Source organism: Gymnoscopelus braueri, assembly GCF_963280865.1.
Source record: "Gymnoscopelus braueri genome assembly, chromosome: 10".
In the NCBI taxonomy this organism is placed as follows: domain Eukaryota; kingdom Metazoa; phylum Chordata; class Actinopteri; order Myctophiformes; family Myctophidae; genus Gymnoscopelus; species Gymnoscopelus braueri.
Window position 1 is genome coordinate 14,903,550 of NC_137611.1, and position 8,599 is coordinate 14,912,148.

The following is an 8,599-nucleotide window of genomic DNA, read 5'->3' on the forward strand; positions in this document are numbered from 1 at the left end:
TAATGTTGAGAAGTGACTAGATTTAGTTGTTTAGATCTGGCAACTAGTCAATCAACCTAATGTGTTATTTGGACATAACTGAGCACAATGTATTATTTTAACTTATGTTTAGATAATATAGTGAATTGTTGTAAGCTATGAATAAAGGGCATTTTAAAGGAGAGTGGCCTTAATTAACAGTACAGTAATTCCATTTCATATATCGTTGCTGTCAGGAAGAAACCTTGTATCTCCACGTTTTATTGTAAACGCAAAAGTTGTGAAAATAGCCGATCTACAATCATTTTTTAAATAATGACAAAGTAAAGGTTTTGGACATACAAGGTTTCCACCCAACAGTGACGATATTCTGTTATATCCTCCAGAACAATAAAGTCCACCATTCCAGATTATTTTTTTATTGTTGCATAATACATAATAATGTCATGAAGTATCAGGTCAAATGATACTATTACACAACCACTGTGACACACTCACATGATGCTTTGACATTCCTGACTATGCAGTCACTTTGCATTTCTCAACAGGAAGTTGCATTCTGTTTCCCTGAGTGGGAAATTGAGATGAGATTTTACCGGTTTGTCCAGGAACAATCCCTAGGCTAGCATCATGCCCAAGTTACCCATCTAAGTTAGCCCTGAAACATGACGAGCGTCATGTGAACCATGGCTACCATCTAAAGTATGCCTTGCCGAGTCTAACCACAAAGCCACTGAGCTGGTAATTTATTGCCCATACAAGCATCTAAAAATGGCCATGTTCGAAAGCTCACAACGCATCGCAATGGGACACCTTGTATGCTTATAGATCTGCAATTTTTGGTGAAGAGATTTGGTGTAGAGGGGAAAAAGAGCACACAAAATACAGTGCCAGCCCAAATATGGACATCCCCGACGTTAGCGCAAATTGTCTCGTAATATGCCCATATGATGCCCATGGGTGTGTGTGTGTGTGTGTGTGTGTGTGTGTGTGTGTGTGTGTGTGTGTGTGTGTGTGTGCCCGGATTATGCCCATATATGGAGAACCCTGCTGACGCCGCAAATCGTCAATGGTCATTAAGTGCTGCTGACGTCAGACCTTTTGCAAATGTCTGTCTGATATATTTATGGTTCTAATATAATTTAACAATTTAATAAAACATGTATGTAGGCCTAATTATGTTAACCCTGGCAATTTGTTTTTTAAATCACCAAAATAGCAATTATAACTGATCTACAAACCCCCACCCCCACTGTGTTTTTTCTTACATATCAAACCCTCTGTTTAATTTAGTGTGGTTGTTAAGTTGTGGCCCACTATTAATTCATCACAATGGAGAGTTTCAGAAACTCTAACTTGTTTGCTTCTTCACACTGGTTTTACTGGTTTCAAGCAAGCAAAGATTATGTTCTCTGTGTTATGCCAATATAGTCTTGTGTCAATATAGTCTTTTAATCACTGTTTATCTTTGTCTGAGTGTTAGAGAGAGAGAGAGAGAGAGAGACAGATAGAGGAAGAGATAGACGAACAGAAAGAGAGAGATATAGACGAACAGAAAGAGAGAGAGAGAGAGAGAGAGAGAGAGAGAGAGAGAGAGAGAGAGAGAGAGAGAGAGAGAGAAGAGAGAGAGAGAGAGAGAGAGAGAGAGAGAGAGAGAGAGAGAGAGAGAGAAGAGAGAGAGAGAGAGAGAGAGAGAGAGAGAGAGAGAGAGAGAGAGCACATCAAGCTGCAGAGTGGACAGTTACTTCAGTTGGTATAGAGAAAAGCATTGTCACAAATTATACACAATAGTAATAATAGTACTGTACACAGTATATTGACAATATATAAAACACAATGAGGGATATTATGGGTCAATAAGGTTCACAAGACAATTGCCACAGAATACAATTCTGTGACACAGATCAGTCGAAGGACACACAGCCACAGCTAAGTGTGGAAGGAGATCCCGGCCGGCAGGGAGCATTAAGCCTGATTATAGTTTGGTGGCTGACATCGGTGTGGAACTATCAGGCATTAACCATAAGCTATGGTGACTGACAGAGAAACCTAGGGTGACCAGATCCTAACAAACCAAAAGTGGGACAAAGAGGATGTTTGAGTGAAACAATATGGCACATGTTACCAAAGCTGAGAGGTAGTCTAAACATTTGACGTCTTTATTACAATTTCTATTCTGCCGCTTTGCTTGTAACATCTCTATGCTTTGTCCTTGTTGATTCAGTAGCACACAATATGTGGGACTTAACTAATACACTTTATTTGAATGCAACTTTCCAAAATCCCCCCAAAATGCATTAAGTGTTCTTAAATGAATGTGTCTTATTCTGATAATATGACAACGTAACAATGTTGTGTTGGTTAGACGTGAAACACAATCAAGGCTGAGAATTTTTGGAAAAATGTCAAAAACAGAAGAGAGGTCTACCCATGGTGTTAGCAGGTGACATGATGACGTAATCTCCTCTGCATCATGTGACTCACATTTCTTTCTCTTCCTCTGTCAGGCTAGATGGTTTCTGTATAACGGGATTGCACGCATGTGGGACGTAACAGTGAGTAATTACTATTATTTAAAATATGTTGAAGAATAAACTAATTGTTTTAACAATTACAAGAGACATATGAACACAAAATATATACCAGCGTATTTTAACTGTTTGTGTACAAGTTGTGATATTTTAAATAATATTTTGGAACCTTTTCTAAAACTATATTTACAGTTTGTCTCACATCAAGTGTAATTTACACAACAAGTGCATGTTTAATACTTTGTGCATGGAGTATTTGAAATCGCATGGGGAACAGCAAATGTCCAGAACCATATATATAGTTTCCATCACCCGCCTAAATCTGCAGAGCTTGTGACTGTGTGGTGACTCAGAATGTTCCATGTTGGGCGTAGGCAGCAAGACAGTGACAGGTGAACCACATGAGCCAGCAGTTTGATTGCCATCAAACACAGTCCTGTGATGACAGTCATCCCTGGATTGGATTTTAAAAAAAGGTAAATGTGGGGTATCATCATCCAAGGGATAAAAATGCTGTGCAGGCCCACATGAAGTGGGACACCTGTCACCCTAAAGCACGCAAGCCACTTTAACATCTGCTGAAATTTCATTGAAACCATGCTCCAATGCAGCCCATGACATTCTTCACTGGAGACAATTAATTAAACACACATTCAAACTAGAGAGGGAGTGCTCTGCAGAGCACATACGTATCTCTGTCAGGCCTGGTGGCAGTCAGGAGCAGAGGAAGCTGCTGGCTAGCTTCTTCGGGGTCTCTATTCACCTGTTTCCTAGGCTGTGTGTTTTCCACTTCCTGTCGATTTGATCCAATGAAATCCAATGAAACTGGTCAGATGACCAATGATATCCAATGAAATCGACAGGAAGTGGAAAACACACAGCCTAGGAAACAGGTGAATACAGTGCACTCTATAGAGGCCCCTCAACACGCGATTCCAGACGCTCCGCCCCTGACTCCACATGTGAGGTGGCTGTGAAGTCCTGAGCTCTACAGGCAAATGCAATTTAAAATGTGATGTTGGGCATGCAACGGGCCAAAAGTCATATCTGGGCCTCTCATATAGCACTGTAAAGTGAAAAAATACAGTTTTTTGTTTTGTTTTTATAAAGTAAGCAAGGTGGTCATTTGATCATGGTGACTCGCTAAAAGAGCAACCAATAGGACCCGTGGGCAAGCCGAGAAGCGGTTGCCACTAGCAAAGCGCCATACCCCGCCCTAGAGAAAGCAATACATTTTCCCCGTCCTCCATGGAGAAGATTATGACTGCATTGAATCATTGAGCACAAAAATTCAACTGCTTCAAGATATAGCCTCCATTCACCAACGACTACAGATGACCATCCATCAGCAATCCTTAACCCAGCCCTGGCCTTACAGAGTAGACTGCCAGCTCGCAAAACACTGAACACAATGTTGATCTTCTGCTACAGAATGGAGTTCATCTGTCTGGTTATATTGTGGTGTTTTTCACTGTTTGTTATGGTTGCCCAAAAACATCCTGTCTGCCAAAACAAACAGTGAACAAAGAGAGGGCAATGTGTTTCTGCAAGTAAACACTACACTACTCCAGTGGCTTGGTAAAAACAAAAATATATATATTGTTTTGTTATGTAAACACAGAGCAAAGTTACATAGGCCTAATATGCGTTTAAATACACAAATACATTTCATATTTAATAACTTTTTTTATTATATATAATATTTCAAAATAAAAAATAAATACAAAAAATCACACCCTGTGTGAAGTGGGCGGTGTCTTCCTAGCTAACCACAATACTTATCTAGAAAATCTTTTTCGCAATAACATTGTTTGCATTCTTGATAGCATTCTTGCTTTTCTCAAACATCTTCCATTTACCGATTATCTTGGCTACTGTGTTCCAGGAAATCTTAACTGCAGCGGCAATTATTTTGTAGGTTTGGCCAGATCTGTGCTTTGCCACAATTCTGTCTTTGATCTCTTCTGGAATACCCTTTGATCTTACCATTATCATTTTATCCTTTTGCTTTTCCTTTTTTGGGTTCTTCTTTACGTTTCTCACCAAGTCTCGTCTCTTACATTTATGGATTATGTTGGTAACTGTGTTCTTAGAAATCTTAGGTTTGCCTGAAATTCTTCTGTAACCTTGGACAGATCTATGCTTTGTCACAATTCCATCTTTAACCTTTTCTGATATATGCTTTGATCTTAAAGAGCCACTTCTAGGAAGACTTTCTATTTTCTTCTCAATATCGGTTTTCCCTTTTCTCATTTCAGCCATAGTGATCTTTGACTTCTACTTTACTGTTCTCACGAAATGGACAGTATCTAAGTAATATACTAGTGTTACATCACAGTGGTTTTAGATTAGTTTCGTCATATGTATCACTAGCCAATCACAACATGTGTCTTGCTAGCTAATCACAATACTGAATGGAGTCGATCAATCATGTACAAAGTACAAATAAATACATTTATTGAAACACTCTTTATGATGGACAAAACCATAACTTAAAAAAAACAAATGTATGGTTTTTTTTTAAGTTATGGTTGCTTATGTAGGGCTATGCACATGTGTCATGTGACACTGGCCAATCACAGTCCTGAATAGATTGTGATTGGCCAATCACAGCGCAGGATAATTGTACAAATTTCCAAACTTCACTTTTAGGGGCGGTTTCACTGCCCAAGATATTTGTTCATTTTTCCAAATCTCACTTATAGGGGCGGTTTCACCGCCCAAAAATCAAATAAAAAAGCGTTGCGATGTGACGTATTGTGAGCTTGTAGATGGCTATTTCTACTGTCTATTTGACATTTTTTGAAAATGTATGAACAGTTTTCAACATGGAAACGAAATGATGATTATGACGATTATGCAAAAGAATTATGATTATCTCAACTAATTGCAATTAGGCGATTATGTAATAATAATATAAAATCTACAGTGGAAAGCCAATAGGCCTACAGACAAACGTGTAGCTTGAAGGATATAGTGCTTGGACTTGAAGACTGTAGCTGTTGTCACAATATTATGTGTTTGTTCTACTCTTGATCGAGGAAGGCAAGATAGGCAACGACCTGCAGCCAGTTTGTGCTCCCTGTTATGAAAGACTTGTTCCTAGAGGGCTGGCACCGCCTGCCAACAGCTAACCAAAAACAGAAGAGTTGGACCATACATGATTCGGGTGCACCATGGAGACATAAAAGATTGCATTCTCAACCTCGCCAACCAAAAGAGGCAGCAGTTGTCCTCAGTCCTAATGGAAAACCAATACACACAACTTCCCTTTTTATCCACAGGACTTGAAGTGAGCTGCTTTTACCAGGTAATGTGATTCACAAAACGCTGTGACTCACAAAACAATACTCAATATAATGTGTGTTAAGAATGCAATTTGTAATTGCATCCTGTGAAACCAAATAATTGAACATGGGCACTTTATCTATTTATTTAACCAACCAACCAACCAACAAACCTTTTTTGGACTATGTAATTATTAGTGTTCAATAGGACAAGTGGAGCTAAATTATCTCTTCTTTTCGGCTATATTACCGGTGATGGCCAACAGGTGGTGGGCCCAAATCATTTCATGATGTTGCATGGTGGAGTATATTACCGGGAGGGCCAGCAGATGGAGACAAATTATAATCTTGCATTGATGCCTGACTCTAATTAGTGGTTAGCAGGTGGTAACCAAGAGGAAGCCAAGCATGAGAGTCTCCAAGCCTATATCCCTAGCACTGATCATTTGTGTTTTCTGAATACATTATTTGTCAGAAATGTAAACAGCCCGTGGTGCAGTCAGACATTTGTGCCAAGGAATTGTGCAGGGCGGAAGATAGGGCCCTAAGGCTAAAAGGATAACACAAAAAAGTCCTGGGAACTTGTTTCCATTGTGGTCCTATGTATTCAATTCATCAACATAGCATAACAAATTAACACAATGTTACAACAAATACAAAACGCTATGTACAAAGGAGAAAAAGGAAAAGTGGTGGCAATGAATGACACCTCGGGCCAATTTTGAAAGAAACCAGTGATACACATCCTTTAATTGATGTTGTCAGGGCATTCCACATTTTGATGGCAGAGTAGTAGAATGATAATTTTCCCATGTTCGTTCTACATTTGGGTGGTACCAGCTCATGGTTGCTCTCTCCAGTGTTGTGGCTGTGGCACAAGTAGTTCGACAGGTATGAGGGTATTGATTGAACACTGAGTTTCTTTGTTATGAAAGCTTGGGGATGCCACTTCCCCATTCTCTGTGGTGACGTGTAATTTCACAAGACAAATAACGCTGTGTCATGATGAATGTTCCTCTCAACCTATTCATCATTGGCAAAGGCAGCAGGAAATTGTGGTATTGCATTTGCGTAACTTAACAGAAATACAACCTGTGACAACTTTTATGGGCACAAATCAATGTTGGGGTATAAATAGTCTAAATGACATTTGCTTTGTCGAGTGTCTATATTTAGCCCATGTTTGGGGGTGGGAAGCCAGGCGGGGAGTGTGATATTTGTCACTGAACGTACTCCTACACGGCCTGGGGCGGCACCTGTCAGTGGGGAGTGTTGGGTGAGAGGAGTAGGATGGAGGCTCTACGTCCTCCCGGTAGGGATTCCTCACTGGCAGGTGGTGAGCGTGAGCCAATAGGATACAACTGGAAACACACAACACCTTCTAGGTGTTACCAGTTCAAATCTGCTGCTGAAGCTACAGTATGAGAAACGGACGTGTTTTCATTCCCCATGTATGAGCTTGGTTTAGGCTTGTTATCCACACACCGCACTGCGTTCACAAGCATCACAACATAGATGAAATCAGTGTTCAATAGTAATAGAATGAATCTTGTTGAAGTTGAAGTTTGGCATTGCGTTTGCTTGCGTTGCGTTTGCGCTTAAAAGCAAGTGTGAAAGCTGGATGGCATCAAGCCCTGGACTGCTCTGTGATGAGCTAGTTCATTGTTAGGCCAAGCGGCTGACAAATGGTGTCACTTCATCAGCAAATCAGTCAGTCACCTGTCTTCATCAGTGACTCAATCTCCGACTTTCTCGTTTATGAGGCTGGGTTTGCTCTGTGGTCCAGCCAAAAAGTTATATAGCCTACCTGTACCATATTCTCAGGATGGTCATATTATATTATATTGTCAAAGAATAAAAATATTTCATACAATACTATGTCATCAAAATATTCAAAAATGTAAAAAAAAAAAAATACTACATTGTCGCCCCCTTGCAGATCAGAGGAATAAACATCATAATTGACCCACTCGTTGTGTCGTTACATTAAGGTACAGTACTACAGTTACAAATCAGTACACTAATTTCTTGTGTTATGTTATGTTTATTTCAGAGACCACACATACTCATACAGAAATCTGTTGAGCTATTAACAGCTGTGTAATCAAGAGAAGAATAAATATCATCCGTCTCCAACATTGTTACATGTGGCACGAGGGCGAAGGGAGAACACCATCCACCTAACCAGCAATAATTCAGTCATCTATTGGGTCCTTCCCAACAACTATGACGGCGCATGACGGCACCGTTCTCGTCCATGTACACTTAATTCTAAGTATGTTCTGTCATTATAACATTGTCTAATCTGCTAAGACTTTTTATTCCTTGTGACAAATTTAGTTTAGGCTATCATTCAATCAAAAGTTACGATTTCAAGTGTCTCGCTTTTTCCTGCCTACACCAGAGAGAGGGAGAGAGATTGTTATTATTATTAAAAAGACAAAGCCGAAAAAGAGCTTAACAGTGTTTTTCGGAAGCAAAAATACCATTCACTTTCTCCATAGACTTTTCAGAACATTCAAGGTAAGAGTTTTATGCCTGGAATGCATTTTAATCCTTACATAAAAAAACACGCAAAAAAGGTGAAAGTATAAAATTGTGTACATATTTTAGATTGATTCTCCTATAAACCATTGCCTTATCAATGCTTCCAACCAAAACGATCATTTAGCTTGCTTCTTTTCAACCCATAGTCGACCCTTAGTCGTTAGGATTGTGGGTAGTGCAGTATTTCTTCATGACATCGCAAATTAAACATGTTTTTCTTACAACTACACTGACTGCGTACAGGATCTAGCATCC